This window comes from Acinonyx jubatus, chromosome E4 (assembly GCF_027475565.1).
Source record: "Acinonyx jubatus isolate Ajub_Pintada_27869175 chromosome E4, VMU_Ajub_asm_v1.0, whole genome shotgun sequence".
NCBI classification, from domain to species: domain Eukaryota; kingdom Metazoa; phylum Chordata; class Mammalia; order Carnivora; family Felidae; genus Acinonyx; species Acinonyx jubatus.
This window is the reverse complement of record NC_069395.1, coordinates 48,256,704-48,271,571: the sequence shown is the minus strand read 5'-3', so window position 1 is coordinate 48,271,571 and position 14,868 is coordinate 48,256,704. Positions and strand designations below refer to the sequence as shown.

The 14,868-nt window shown below is 45.5% G+C and overlaps 1 long non-coding RNA gene across 2 annotated transcripts in view; it reads left to right on the top strand.

The window, feature by feature from the left end:
- Positions 1-14,119, top strand: part of LOC113603801 (uncharacterized) — a 44,404-nt gene extending 30,285 nt beyond the window's left edge. The window contains exon 3 of one of the 2 annotated variants that reach the window (XR_008293076.1): positions 12,373-14,119. This is a non-coding gene — a long non-coding RNA (uncharacterized LOC113603801). Of the gene's footprint in view, positions 1-1,185; positions 1,559-12,372 lie in introns of those variants that run through there. The other variant, XR_003425511.2, reaches the window with a different exon arrangement.
- The last annotated feature ends 749 nt before the right edge of the window (positions 14,120-14,868 follow it).

The window sequence follows — 14,868 nt, the reverse complement described above, 5'->3', positions numbered from 1 at the left end:
AGAGAGCATGCACATGAGAGGAGGGGGGAGGCGCAGAGGGAGAGAGAGAATCTTAAGCAGGCTCCACACTCAGCACGGAGCCCAAAGCAGGGCTTGATCCCATGACCCTGGGAACATCACCCAAAGCAGACATTTGAATAGCTACCTGACCAAGTAAGGATGTGAAGGTAAATAAATATAAATCAACTTCATAGACACTCAGCAGTCATAATACCTATTTTCCAAGTGGCTCTAAGAATTAAATAGTATGCATAAAAACACCAAGCCTAGTGCCTGACAATGTATAACAAATATTAGGAAGCTCTACTTCCCTTCCTAAAAACCCAAGTGAAAAGAATAGAATTTAGCTTTTGGCCTCCATATTGAGGGGGCTTCGGCCACTTCTGCTCCAGCCCAGCATCATTCCCAAGGGACTTGAATTGGGTGATGATTTTTGGTTCTAATAATGGTGGATTCAGCTCTTTGTGACAAAGCGGCTGGAACACTGTCAGCTGTTCATGTGCCTGTTTTCTCCGTCTGCTTCTCTCCCTTGAGAACAAACTCTGTTTTCCCCTCTAGCATTAACTAACCAAGCCAGTCATGGCCAAACTGTAGAGATGACATTTTAATACATCCAGGCAGCCTGGCTAGTAGTTTCTTTGCAAATCTCAAAATTTCATCAGCACGGCTCTGGGCACTTCTCTGTTATGTCTTGTCTGGGGCCTCAAAGGAACTCCTGACAGAGGTCACGAAGTGGGGAGAGACAAAGCCACCCTCATTCTGAGCAGCGAGCCTTTTCGACTCACAGGCCCCTGATGGAAACATTCCCTCATGAAAAGAACAAAATAAGACTGGTTCACAGTGAACAGCAACAGAATGTTCTGTCGGACAGAGAGCAGCTTCTTGGAACGTGGGAATCTGAGAGACTGGATTGCATTCAAAGAAAATGCCCCTAGAGTGATAAAGAGCAAGTCCTGGGGGCTCCGCAATGTTCAAGATTCCATGCTCTAAACAGGGGTGGGGTTCCCTGCCAAGCCTGGGGTGGGGCTGGTATCTTGGAAACTGGACTAGGCTGGGAAGTGAGACCCCGATGGTCAAGGACACTGGGGGTAGCCGCTTCTTCCTCCTCTGAGAGAGACAGAAAAGGGAGGCTGTGACGAAGCACAAAGGAGTAGCTGGGGGTGCACTGTGTGTTTGTTTTTCTAGCCAGAGGAGAGAAAATGTGCCCCACCCTCTCTGAGTCCTCGGTCAGGAAAAGGTTGTTTTCAGAAGGAAAGAATGAAGAGGAAGAGGAAACATCCCTTTTTGCTGCAGCTATGAATGGCTTTCGCTCCCAGGGGCGAGGCAGGCTGACGGCCACTGGGTGCTGTCCAGGGAACCCCCTGGGTTCTCGGTCCTCCCCCCTCACCAGCGCAAGTGCCCCTGCTAACAAGTCAACAAAAAAATAAGTCTTCCAAAAAAATAATAAGTCTTCCCCTTGTTTACTTTGAGTTTTTTTTTTCTTTTTTAAAAACTGCACCTCTCATCAAGTCTGAATTATTTAAAAGAAAACAATAAAGAACTGAGCATTGCAACTTTGGCTCTGTTGGAGGTAAACGTTCATGCTTGGAATGGAAAAATAACAGGAATTGCCGGGATGAGCGCTAGGATTCTAACGTCTCCCACGTCCCACAGCGCATGTATCCAGTGATATCTTCTGAACAGGAAGGAGAAAAAAAAAAAACCCTTAAATTCGCATCACATGAGAAACAGAAACAAATCAGATGCTTGGGGTGAGATTAGAGAGGCAGTTCCTGCACACGGGTGGGATGAGTGTGGTGGAGGCGTGAGAGGAGGCACGCGTGCTGTCTCCTGGGTGGTCTTCGCACACGTGCAGCTGCTGAGTTTTCACTGTGCTCACCCATCTCGCGCACGCAGTGTGGAATTACCCTTACTGAGGTCTCCGTCCCTATGGCAGGCAGGCAGCGGAGCCATCAAATAGAACTTCAGACTGAGAGTTATCAATATTTATTAGGCCGGGTCCCTGCATCGCAGCAGACTCCTTACTTGTCTTTCGATGAAATTAACACAGGGCACCGTCACAGCAAGTGCACGTGGATTCGATTTCTGGGGGGCAATCATTTTGCTGGTACCCCCAAATCACGCCATATAACCACATAGACTGTGGTATATATATAACCTGCCCACCCACAGAGACTGCCACCGGGTATATGCTCGAGTAACAAAATAAGTGGTAAGTTCCTGGTTAAATCCTTTTTAAAACTAGTTCCTCATTCGAGGGGCGCCTGGGTGGCTCAGTCAGTTAAGTGTCTGACTTCGGCTCAGGTTGTGATCTGATCCGTGGGTTCCAGCCCCACCGCGGGCTCTGTGCTGACAGCTAAGAGCCTGGAGCCTGCTTCGGATTCTGGGTCTCCCTCTCTCTCTGCCCCTCCCCTGTTCACACTGTCTCTCTCTCTCAAATATAAATAAACATTAAAAAAAATAAAAATAAAAATTTAAAAAAAGGAAAAAAGAAAATCAGTCCCTCATTCGAATTAGAAATACTGCATTGATCTATTTTCTTATGCTTTGATACTTACAGGTTGTTTTTTTTTTTAATTCACCTACTTTTTTTAAAGTTAACTACCTTTCCTCATGCGATTCTCCACAAACCACAAACACTTGTGGCAGCCAAAGGAGTACCTTGAGGACGGACGTGACTGTAACGCTAAACACTTTCAAGGGGGTTTGCAGGCAACATGCTCTCATCGTCTTTCTCCCTGTGCCTCAGACTTATTTTTAAAAAGGCCTTTGTTGCAGACGTAGAGTAGAGCTCAGGCACTTATGTCCATGATTCCCAGAGAGGATTTCCAGAAAGGAAACTACCTGCTCAGGATTATTACAGAGCAAAATAGCAATTAAGCCAAACTAGAAACCGGAATTCACTCATTCCAAGTGACCTTTTCGAGAAGCACATTTTTAAATTAAATTAGACTACATTGAACATCTGTGTGTGGGGATTTGTTTTGTGCAGTTCTAGTTAAGTGCAATCATACAAGTTTCACGTTAAAAACACAATGGGGAGCAGAAGCAAATAATCCAGCTTATCAAGTTTAGGAATATTCATTTAAATAGCAAATAATTTGACACTGGATGGAAAACTTACTGTGCCTCTTCTTGGACAAGACTCAGGAATGATCATTACTCCCTTGTCTCCTGAAGAAATCAATAGTGACTTAGCAGCTGCTCTGGTATTATAATTCAGCTACTTTATTTCTATTTTAATCAGAGAAGATTACTTTTGACCAAACTGCATATAATCGACACTGTATGACCTCTTCCAGTTAATGAGAAATGATTCCCTCTGTTCATTTGATGTTTGTGCAAAGCTAATTTATCTTGACCAATATTATGCTAATTAAATAAGTGCAGTTGGCTCTTGCAATTTCTATTATGAGAGCTCTTGAAAGTACAACACAGAAGAAAGAATAAAATGGAGCAGACGTGTAATTAGGGAGATTATGAAAATCCTTTCCCAGGTATCAAAAATGCATTTGAAGTGTAGGAATTTTGTTCTTTGTGTTATGATGCCTGATCCTTCAGTTTTATGGAGTAAAATATCTGATGCCCACAGGGGCCGGAAAAATAAGGTAGATGAGTGAAACAGGCAGGGTTCTAGTACACATGCTTGTATCGTGTGTGAGGGAGAACCTTGGAAGCCGGGACCCGGAGGGGGCGCTCTCTCCATCTAAAGGAGGCCCCCGCCTCAGTGTCATATGTCATAAGGGATGAGGCTTAATGTGGCCAGAGAAGCCAAAAATCTGGATGTGAGTAAAGTATCCTGATTTTTAAGTGGCTCCAATTTTTTTTTTTTATTGTTTTTTTGAAATACTGGGCTGGATCAAATAAAGTTTATCAGAGGGTAGGATCCAGTATGGGCTGCCATTTTGTGACCCCTGCTCCATTCCATATAAAGGTCATTTTAGGAACCAGAGGCTTAGAGATGGTCTACAAATTAGCTAGAGGACCCACCAGGTGGCAGGAAGACGTAGCCCGTCTCTCTTGCTTGTTAATATTTCCAGAGTCAAAAACTGCCGTGGATCTGTCTGCAATCTTAAAGAACAGCTGTCCTCTTGGCCCCACCAACTGCTGCTCCCCAAGTCCTAACGCAGCCAAACCCTGAGGAGACCTCCCTCTTTTCCTGTCATTGTCAGACACAGATATGCCAGGAAACTTGAAAAATAGACAATCTACCATGCCATAACCCACCAGCACCCCTGCCCAGCACCCGCCCTCACACCCAGGGCCACTGGGGAGCCAATCCGTGGAGCATGAAAGGCAAACAACCTTGACCCTGCTTCCTCCTTCCTCTGGTGTGAGGGCACTTGGTTTGAGGTGGAAAGCTGCTGAAAATGAAGACTGCCCATGCCCCGGCATTGGTTCCTGCTGTAACTGGAAGCCAACAGGCCACCTGGGCAGACAACTGTTTTAGAATCAAGGCCCCGTATCAAGTATCATCAAGGTCTACTTGATGCCGATAACCTGTGTCTGAGGCCTTAGCTCCCGATCCCCTGCTTGGCCTTGCCCTTTTCAGGCCAGTAGCTGTCCTGCTCCCCAGTCTGGTTTTGACCCTTACACCATTGCTCCTATCCACACTGCACAATTCCACCTGCCTCCTACCCAACAGAGACTCCCTATTGGTCCCCTCATCTGCTCGGCCCAGACTTCCCTGGCCCAGCCCTAGCCTTTGCTCCCAGCTTCACCGAGGCTTATCCCACCCCATCCTATCCATGCTTCTGGGACTGTCATGCCCCCACCCTACCCCCCAGAGCTACATTTCCTCACCTCCGAAGGCCTAGAGCTAAAGGCAGCATGCAGCATGAATCTGTGACTTGAGGGGGATGGGGAGAGACTGCTGCTCATTCCCACTGAGAATTAGCAGGACAAGATAACTCTAAATTGTAGCAGGAGGAAAGGCTGTAAAATACTAGAATTTATTATCTGGGAAGATTTGGCAATTTTTCTGAGTAGACGAGAAAGTCCAGTGCTTGAAATGGGGATTGACTGGGAGTAGGGACACCTGCCTAGGGCCATGGAAGAAACAGATCGGCTTCAAGACCAGCCCTCCAGACTGTCCTGTCCTCTTCCTAGCCAGCTGGAAATGGAGATATCCTTTTAGGAAAAAGTGGGGGCTCATTTAAGGGGGGTTTAAACAAGGTCATGTTAAGCCAGTTTCCATAATGCCAAATTGCAGGAGGACATCATAAATTGGTGAGAGCCCCTTCTGGGAATTCATGAGTCTGACTTGTGGTCTAAGCCTGTGGGAGTTCAGACAAAGTACCTGATTTCTCCAGGTCTCGAACAACACGAAGAATACAGAAGTTGGATTAGACGAACTATGAGTTACCTAAGGTGCCGTAACAACCCCTTAGCAGCTTAAAACAACAAATATCTATTATTTCACAGATTCTGTGAGTCAGCAACCCAGTAGCCGAGGCCTCGGACTCAGGGTCTCTCTCCGAGGCTGCTGGTAAGGTGTCAGCTGGGGCTGAAGTCCTCTCAGGGTTCAGCATGGAGAGATCTGCTTTCTAGCTCACTCAAGAGGTTGTCAGCAGGATGCAGTCTTCTGAATCCCAGAGTAAGAGTCTTGGTTGGAGTTAAGAGCCCCAGTTCCTTGCTGGCTATTGGCCAAAGGCCTCCCTCAGATTCTTGCTACATGGGTCTCTCCATAGGGCAGCTCACAGCATGGTGGCAGGCTTTCTTTAGCATGAGTAAGAGCTGGCCAGCAAGATGGAAGTCAGAGTCTTTGTGACAGCCCGCACTTTTGAGGTATTCTGTTCCTCAGAACTGAGTCATTAATCTAGCCCACACTCAAGGGAGGGCAGTAACACAGGCAGGACTACCAGAAGGCAGGGATCACTGGGAGGTACGTTAGAGGCTGCCTACCATAGATTATCTTCAAGGTCTCTCAGATTCTGTGACTCCTCCTCTTTCTCCCCCAGAAGGAAGCTACAACCACCAAGCCTCTCAGCCAAAAGTCCGAAGGGCTCTGACATATTCTACACCTGGAGTTAATCAACATGAAAAACGTAGTCAGATGGGAAAATCATCTTATCCCAAAGAGTTAGCATGTGACAAGAAGGCATTTTCTCTATTTCTATGCCATTGATCATCAGAGGAGTCTACCGGTAGACTGAGTATCTTTCCAGAGTAGACAGGGAAAATTTGTCTTTGTTTAGATCTCTTCAGAACCAAAGGCATTGAGGTCCACCTATCCAAATCTAGGTTGATTTGAGGTAAATTCCTGCATTGCTAGAACTATTACAATTCAAAGGTCACTCCCCAGTGTCACTTTCTTTACAGAACAATCAAAGTCACGGATAATCCCCAGAGCCTCTGGGAAGTCCTTATATTTCCTCTGGAATAATGTGACTTTCTTAAAACTTCTGAAGCCTGTACAGGTTATACTGTGGCGGGGCTCACATCTGGAGAATAATCTAGGCCTCCCAATCCTGAGGGCTGTTGGGTTGATTTGAATTAAAGGAGATAAAGCTCCCTTTGCAGAAAATGGAAACTAACGTTGCCGTGTTTTTCCCTCACACGAGACGCTTGTAGAGTAGTCATGGCTTCTTTTTCGAAATCTGTTTTAATCAATCAGAAGTCCATATTTCCTTTACTAATAGCCCTCTTTGAAATTGTGGTCATCATGACCCTTCATTTTTAATGACTCTAAAGGCTCTTTGCAAGGCTCCATCAATGTGCTTATACATATTAACTAATTTGGAGCCTGCAGCAAAACAGCCTCAGTAGTCGCTTAGGCTCTGTATGAAAAGGCTGAGGTCCATGTTCCTATTTACGATTTCTAATTCTGAGGATTCCTGCGCAATGCATTTTGAGTTTGCCAGGTTTTTTTTTTTTTAATTGTTTTTAATGTTTATTTATTTTTGAAGGAGAGAGACACAGAGTGTGAGCAGGGGAGGGTCAGAGAGAGAGAGAGAGAGGGAGACCCAGAATATGAAGCAGGCTCCAGGCTCTGAGCTGTCAGCACAGAACACAACGCAGGGCTCGAACCCACAAACCGCGAGATCATGACCTGAGCTGAAGTCAGGTGCTTAACCGACTGAGCCACCCAGGTGCCCCGAGTTTGCCAGGTTTTAACTGATGCCCTTTGATCTTCTTTCCATCATGCTTAAGAATCTAAGACTTCCAGGTATTTTGATACAAAACTATCAAAGCTTTTTTATGTGTAGTTCCTCATTCATTCTCTAAAACTTTATAAAAATAGGGATTGGAGTGCCTGAGTGGCTCTGTCAGTGGGCACCTGACTCTTGATCTCGGCTCAGGCCATGATCTTAAAATTTGCATGTTCGAGCCCTGCATCAGGCTCTTTGCTGATGGCAGGTAACCTGCTTGGGATTCTGTCTTTCCTTTTCTCTGCCCCTCCCCAGCTTGCACGCTCTCTCAAAATAAATAAATAAACTTTTTTTTTTTTTAAAGTAGGGATTTAGCTCTTCACCAGAAGGTAGCATGGCACAAAGAAAACACAGTTGACCCTTGAACAAACTCAGAGGTTAGGGCTGCCAACCTCCACCCCCCATGACAGTCAAAACTCCGCATTTTTAAAAATAATTTAATTTTTTAGTTAATTTTGAGAGAGAACACGAGAGAGAGAAAAAGAGGAGACGGAGAATCTCAAGCGGGCTCTGTGATACCAGCGCAGAGACCAACACGGGGCCTGAATCCACAAAACCATGAGATCTTGACCTGAGCTGAAACCAAGAGTCAGACACTTAACCGACTGAGCCACCCAGGCATCCCCAAAATCCACATTTAAGAAGTTTTGACTCCCCCAAAACTTCTCTAATAGCCTACTGTTGAGCAGAAGCCTTACCAATAACAAGCAGTCAATTAATACATATTTTTTTGTTATATGTATTATATGCTATATTCTCACAAGTAAGCTAGAGAAAAGAAAATGTTAAGAAAATTGTAAGAGAAAACACACAGTACAGTATTGTAAAAAAAAAAAAAAAACCTGCATATAAGCGGACCTGCACAGTTCAAGCTCATGTTCAAGTGTCAACCACACAGGGCTTGACATGAGAGGAGCTGGGTTGCAATCCCAGGTCTACTGCTCACCAGCACTCAGACTTCTGGCATGGTTATTTCACCTCGCGGACTCGTAAAGAGTTCTCAGTCAGATGAAATCACAGACACCCTCCTCACAGAACTGTTCCACGATTAAACTACATAGATACATTTGTAAAAAGTGTTGCATGCAAGTACTCAATAAACGTTGGTTTCCTTTACCACTTGTGCAGAAACAAAGGAAGATCCCGAGAGTATCTTCCAATGCTTAACCAAATAGGAACAGGGAGGGGGTGGACTCCCTGGTCTGTCTCTTCTGCTTCCATTGCAGTCACTTCTGGCCTCCCTTTAGTAAGTTGTCACTAAAATATCCTTGTCCACCACTTCAAGGGGCTTTGTAAACTGAGCCTGAAATGCCCCAGAAAAGACATTCAGATTTGCCCTCAATTTGTCAAGGTATAAGGAGCTTTGTGGTAATATATGCAGAACACTGATACATCCCCTTTCAGAACTTACACTGGGTTTGGTGTTTTAGCCTCTGCATCTGAATAGATTAAAAACAAGCACAGATAAAGGTGGGCAATGGGGTTCTCTGTAGGGATCCCCAATAACGAATCCTGTAAGGAGCACCTGGGTGGCTTGGTCAACCGACTTTGGCTCAAGTCATGATCTCACAGTTTGTGAGTTCGAGCCCAGCATGGTGCTCTCTGCTGTCAGCACAGACCCACTTTGGATCCTCTGTCCCCCTCTGTCTCTTCCTCCCCCACGTGTGTGTAGGCAAGCATTTTCTCCCTCCCTCCCTCCCTCTCTCTCTCTCTCAAAAATAAACAAACTTAAAAATAAAGAACTCCCCTAGATGATTCACAGGGTCTGCTGCCTATTTGGAAATCTCTCTCCTTGTCCAGAGGTAGCTTTGAAAAGTAAGCAGCCATGGGCACACACTGTCCCCCGAAATCTGACTGTAAGAGAAAGGGCCTGAAGGAAGGCACAGAGAAGCAGCAAGATCCCAAGACCAGAGCTGGAGGAGGAGAAGTTCAGAAGTAGGAGGAGATACCTGGCTTCAGAGCCTGAGCCCTGCTCTGGGGGTGCCCTGGCCCATTTCATTAGATGGGAGGGAGACAGCTCAGTGAGTTAAGTGTCCGACTTTGACGGGAGTCATGATCTGGCAGTCTGTGGGTTCGAGTCCCACATCGGGCTCGGTGCTGACAGCTCAGAGCCTGGGGCCTGCTTTGGATTCTTCTGTGTCTCCCTCTCTCTCTGCCCCTCCCCTGCTCACACTCTGTCTCTATCTTTCAGAAAATAAATAAACATTAAAAAAAAAAAGATGTAAAGGAGACACAGAATCCACTCTGTGCCACTGGAAGAGGCTCTGGGCCACTGGAGGAGGATTATAAAAGTCTTTGCCAACTATAAAAATAAAAGTAAAATGGGGCGCTTGGGTGGCTTAGTTAGTTAAGCATTCAACTTCAGCTTAGGTCATGATCTGACAGATCAAGAGTTTGAGCCCCACATCGGGCTCTGTGCTGACAGCTCAGAGTCTGAAGTCTGCTTCGGATTCTGTGTCTCCCTCTCTCTCTGCCTCTCCCCCACTCCCACTGTGTCTCTCTGTCTCTCTCTCTCAAAAATAAATAGAAACATTTTTTAAAAATTAAAAAAAAAAAAGGAAAGTGAATGGGCTGAATGTTGGATATTGAATAAAATTAAGGAAAAGGAAAGATCAAAGGAATAAAGGAAAAGGAGGGGTTGGATGGCATCATCAGTCCCAGCTGCCACCAACTTTTCTTCCCAACCCTCCCCTCGAGGGTTCACCTCCACCTGCAGCTTTCCTCCTGGCCAGGACTCTGGCTGCCCTCCCTCATGGGGGAACTCGCTGTTCTTTGCTCTCTTAACTGTGGAAGCACCTCTAATTCAGCCAGAGACTCACTTAGGAAATACAACCAGGAATACAAAAGAGAATATTCCAAGCAAGGGAAGTGTTTCGGAGCACGGACACACCTTGCCCTAGAATAACCCACCTCTGGGCACACACTGGCTCCGTTGACACAGCCCCTTGGGCAGCTTCTTTCCTTCAGCTCTGCAATAATCCAGGAGACCCGGCCCGAAAGTTTTCCTTGGGTGGCATTCCCGTCACCTCCCACCTGCCTCTCCTTTCGCACACCCCGCCTCCCTTTTAATGCCACTCCTGCGTCCCTACCAATGCCCAGTAGTTATGGAGACAGCTTGGGGCACCTCTCTGGACAGAGCAAGGGGATTCCTTGTGCTAATGAAGGACATTAACCCAGAGCTGGGATTATGGTGGTATGTGTAGAAAAAGCATCCCGAGTTAAACGCTACATAACCTGATACTGCTGGATTTAGAATCCCCCTGCAACTGGTTGCTGGTTCATTTTTCCAGTAGCCTTTAGTTAGGCAGTGAGTCCTATACCGTGTCACTCATTTTTTTCCTCCCTTTCCTCTGCATGTGTAATATCAGCAGACAAAAGCTCAAGGAGGGGAGGGTCCAGCATGATGGTACCACAATGAAATATTTCGTTATTTACTCCCCTTCCTCTCCCAATCTCCTCCCTAGCCATTTAGCTGTTTTGAGGTTTGGTTTTTACGTGTATATATATATATATATATATATATATATATATACACACACATACACACACACACACACATATATATACACACACATATACATACATGGTTTTACATATATATACATATACATGTATATATGTACATATGTATACATATATGTATATGTATATATATGTTTTTTAATGTGGGTATATACTTCTTTTTTTTTTAATGTTTTGTTTTATTTTTGAGAGACAGAGAAAGACAGCATGAGTGGGGGAAGAGCAGAGAGAGAGGGAGACACAGAATCTGAAGCAGGCTCCAGGCTCTGAGCTGTCAGCACAGAGCCTGACGCGGGGCTCGAACCCACAAACTGTGAGATCGTGGCCTGAGCCGAAGTCGGACTCCTGACCGACTGAGCCACCCAGGCGCCCCTATACGTCTTTTCAATAAAGAAATGCACTGAGAAGATTCCTTTACTTCCACCCACCTCCTGGCCCCCCTCCCCAAATGCCTCCTGTTGGTGGAGCTGGCATCAGAGCCCTAATCTGGAGAGGTTGAACCACCCTAGAGATTCAAAACCGCAACCAGAAAGTATTTCCATAGCACTCGTCTGTGCAAAACGCAGAGCCCCAAAGCAGGTTTTCAGTTTCAAACCTAATTCTGACTCCTCTAGTGTGAACTGTTTCCTCGCCTGTCTTTAAGAGTGTCGTTTCTACGGTGAATTTTCTCGAACAATCGCCCTCTCATGAGGCTCCTTTCTGGTGCCCCTCCTCTTCTTTTCCCTTACACCTGGCAACAGAAGACATGTTCTGTCCTCTGGCAGCACACTGGCAGGACACGTGGCTCCTGGGGGAATTCTTCAAAGAAACAGATTCTTGCTTGATCCCTGACCTACTCACACAAACAGAGCCCACGGCAGGAAGGCCCAGTTCTCCCCGAGTGAGTGAGCCGTGGCCTCGCCACCCACCAGGCGCAGCTGCTCCGCTAATTTTAGAACTCTGAGAAGCCACCTGACTTCAAGGCACTTCAGAGACACACATCACACCCTATCTCAGGAGGTGATCTAGGTGGGGCCCACTCCTCGTTTTAGCACCCATCACACCTTTGTGAGCTAGAAAAGTGACTTTGGGGGAGGCTCCTCTCAATAAATGGTAAAAATAAAAAACAAGCCTCCATCAGCCGACAAAGTGCAGTTCCCACCTGGTCTAGGCCCGCGGCAGGAGGCTAATCTGTCCATTTGCCTGCTCTCTACCTGCACGCCCCAACACCACCTCACGTTCCGAATGTCCACAGCAGAGTTCACCAGCCTCCCCCAGACCCTTTCCTCCTGTCTGCCTGTGGGAGGCATCTCCTGCTACCCAAGCTAGGACCCTCAGGTCAGCCCCAACGACCTTCCCTTCCTCTCCCTTCTTAAACTAAAAACTTTTATCTCCTGAAATCCTCCTCCTCTCCATTCTCACAGCCTTTGCCCGACGCCAGGCCCTCTCCGACTCTCACCTGCGTACTGCGACCCGGGGATGGTCTTCTGCCTTCCTCCTCATGTTCAGTCCAGCTACCAAGACAAGTTTTCTAAAACCAGGTCTATCTCTAGCTTAAACTCCTTCAACGCTCTCCTGTCAGGGTCCCCATGCTATATGCCCACTAGAATCATCTGGGGAGTTTTTAAAGTGCTCAGTGCCCAGCTTCCGCCCCCAGAGATTCTTATTTAATTGGAACAGTTGGGAGAAGGCATCCATATTTCTTTTTTTAATTCCCTAGGAAATTCTAACGTGCAACTAAGGTTGAGAACCACTGACCTGTAGGATGAAGTCCCAACTTCCCATGGAGCCCAAGACTCTGCCTGACCAGGCTCCTGCCGATCCCTCCAGCCGGCCTCACCGCTGGCCCCGCCATGCCTTTATGCTCCAGCAACACTGAACTGCTTGGAGTTACCACCACCACTCCATGGCTCATGGCATTTCCCCCAGCCCAACATGACTTCCCTACTGGTCCAACTTCACTTTCTACAGGAAGCCATTCCCGACTACCTACTTCAGCACTTTCTCTCACCTCCTGGTGCTCCATAAAACCGTGGTTATGTCTCTTTACTGAACATCCACATTATGTTATGGTGATCTATTTATGCATTCATTATCCTTAAGTCAAAGGATGTATATTTATTTACATATGGATACTTCATGGAGCTCAAAGCTGCTAACAGTGTATCCAGGCCTCTGGAGCTCTGCAACCCCGAATTAGAAAGCTGCCCAGGACCAAGATACTTCCTCTATGTCCCTCTCTCTTGTTGGGATTTCATGGCCTCTGGCCTCTCCTCATTACTTTTGGTTCTTCTTGGCAGACAACATTCTCCACCTCTGTTTGCCCAGATGAACTAAAGTTGGCCGTTCCACAAAGGCAGGCTTAAATCCTGAAGGTACATGTTCTCACTTGCAACAACACTGACTAGCATCCTAAATGTCAATTCCAAAGTCCCAGAAAAGAGAATCTTATTCCAGGAATTTGCCCTGTTCCAGTCAGCTGTGACCAAATCTGCTGCATTAAGAAAGCAGGTCTTGGGAAAAGGGAGATAAACCAAGGGATGGATGGGCAGATACCCCAAAAAAGTGACAATTGTGCTCCAAGAATCAAAGGATTCTTGAACCGTGTGATAAACAAGTGTAGATCAGCAATACCAAGTGCCACAGCAGCCCAGGAGGAAACCATTATTTCGGTCTTGGCTGTCAGGAAAGCCTACGCAGAAAAGTTGACATTAGACCTGGACCTTAAAGGATGAGTAGGATTTTTCCAGGCATAGGGAAAATAAAGGATATTCTAGGTGAAGACGAGATCAACAAGGTCTTTGGAGAGTATGTTTCGCTGTGAAAGTGCATGGATGGGACTGGAGTGGTACTAAGGATGGCAGGACCAGCACATGGGGCTAGAAATGTGGGTTTGGTCTAGACTGTGAGAGTCTTCATACACCACACGCAGTCTGGTCTTCATTGTTCGTGAGGTGGGCTCCTTCTAGAGGACCTCAGTCACTCAGGAAATGAGAAAGTAAAGTGAGCAACTCAGGGAGGGGCCTTGAGGGTCTGTGCTGGGCAATGGGTAGATTCTTACCAGACTTTACAGCTCAAAAAGCACTTGACTTGTGATACCTCATCTCATCCTCACAATATCACAACCTAGGTAGGGCTAGCTCTTATTTTACCCGTGTTACTAAAGATGAAAATGTGGTTCAATTCACTTAAGTAACTTGCCCAAGATCACGCAGCCAACCAGCAAAAGCATGACTTGAATTTAGGTCTTTTGATTCTAGAGTCTATGCTCAGTCTACGGCACCGAGCTACACAGCAATGGAAAGGCCATATCTCTATGATCTAGAGAAAGGGAATGAATACTTCAGGAAAAATATTTTCATTATTGACTAATGATAAGGAAAAATACTCATGATAGGATACCAACTGGTAGAGAGAAGGTTGATTGTAAAACCACTTTAAGCATTGTGGTGTTAATCTTTTTTAAAGTGTGCGCATATATAAAGTGTGTGTATACACACATACACATATATATGTACACACACACACACACACACATATATGTATATACACACACACACACGTGCATTGAAAAAATGCCAAAAGGAAAAACATCACTTTGTTTTGGGTGATTTTTATTTTTATCTGGGCAATTCTTATTGTTATCATTATATCCTTCTGTATCTTCCAAAATTTCTCCAATGAAATTGCATTACTTTTAAGTGAGATCTATGCTTTTTCGTGGTAATTGTATATTCTCGTGGTGAACTAGTTAAATAGTATTCTTACAGAATTTTCCTATATAGATAGTAGCTAATTCTACTTTTAAAAAACACAAATGAGGGCGTACTGTACCTACTGTTCTCCACCTTGTTTTCTCACTTAAAATCTCTTAGTCATATTTTCATATCCAGACCTGGGGATCTACCTCATTCTCTGGCAGTTGTGTGGCATTCCACTGAATGGATGTATCATACCTTACTTATCCAATCCATTTTTTAGACATATTTAAGAGTTCCAGATTTTTTGATATTGTAAGTACACTATGTTTATATCCTTATACATTGCCCACACATTTTATTGTGTATGAAGAAGAACTACCTCATAGTTGGAATTACTGGGTAGGAGGACATATGCATTTATATATGCTGCCATATTGCCCTCACCTTCACTGACTACGGGTTAAAACTTTTGTCAATCTGTTCCAGCTTGATATGTGTGTGTGTGTGTGTGTGTG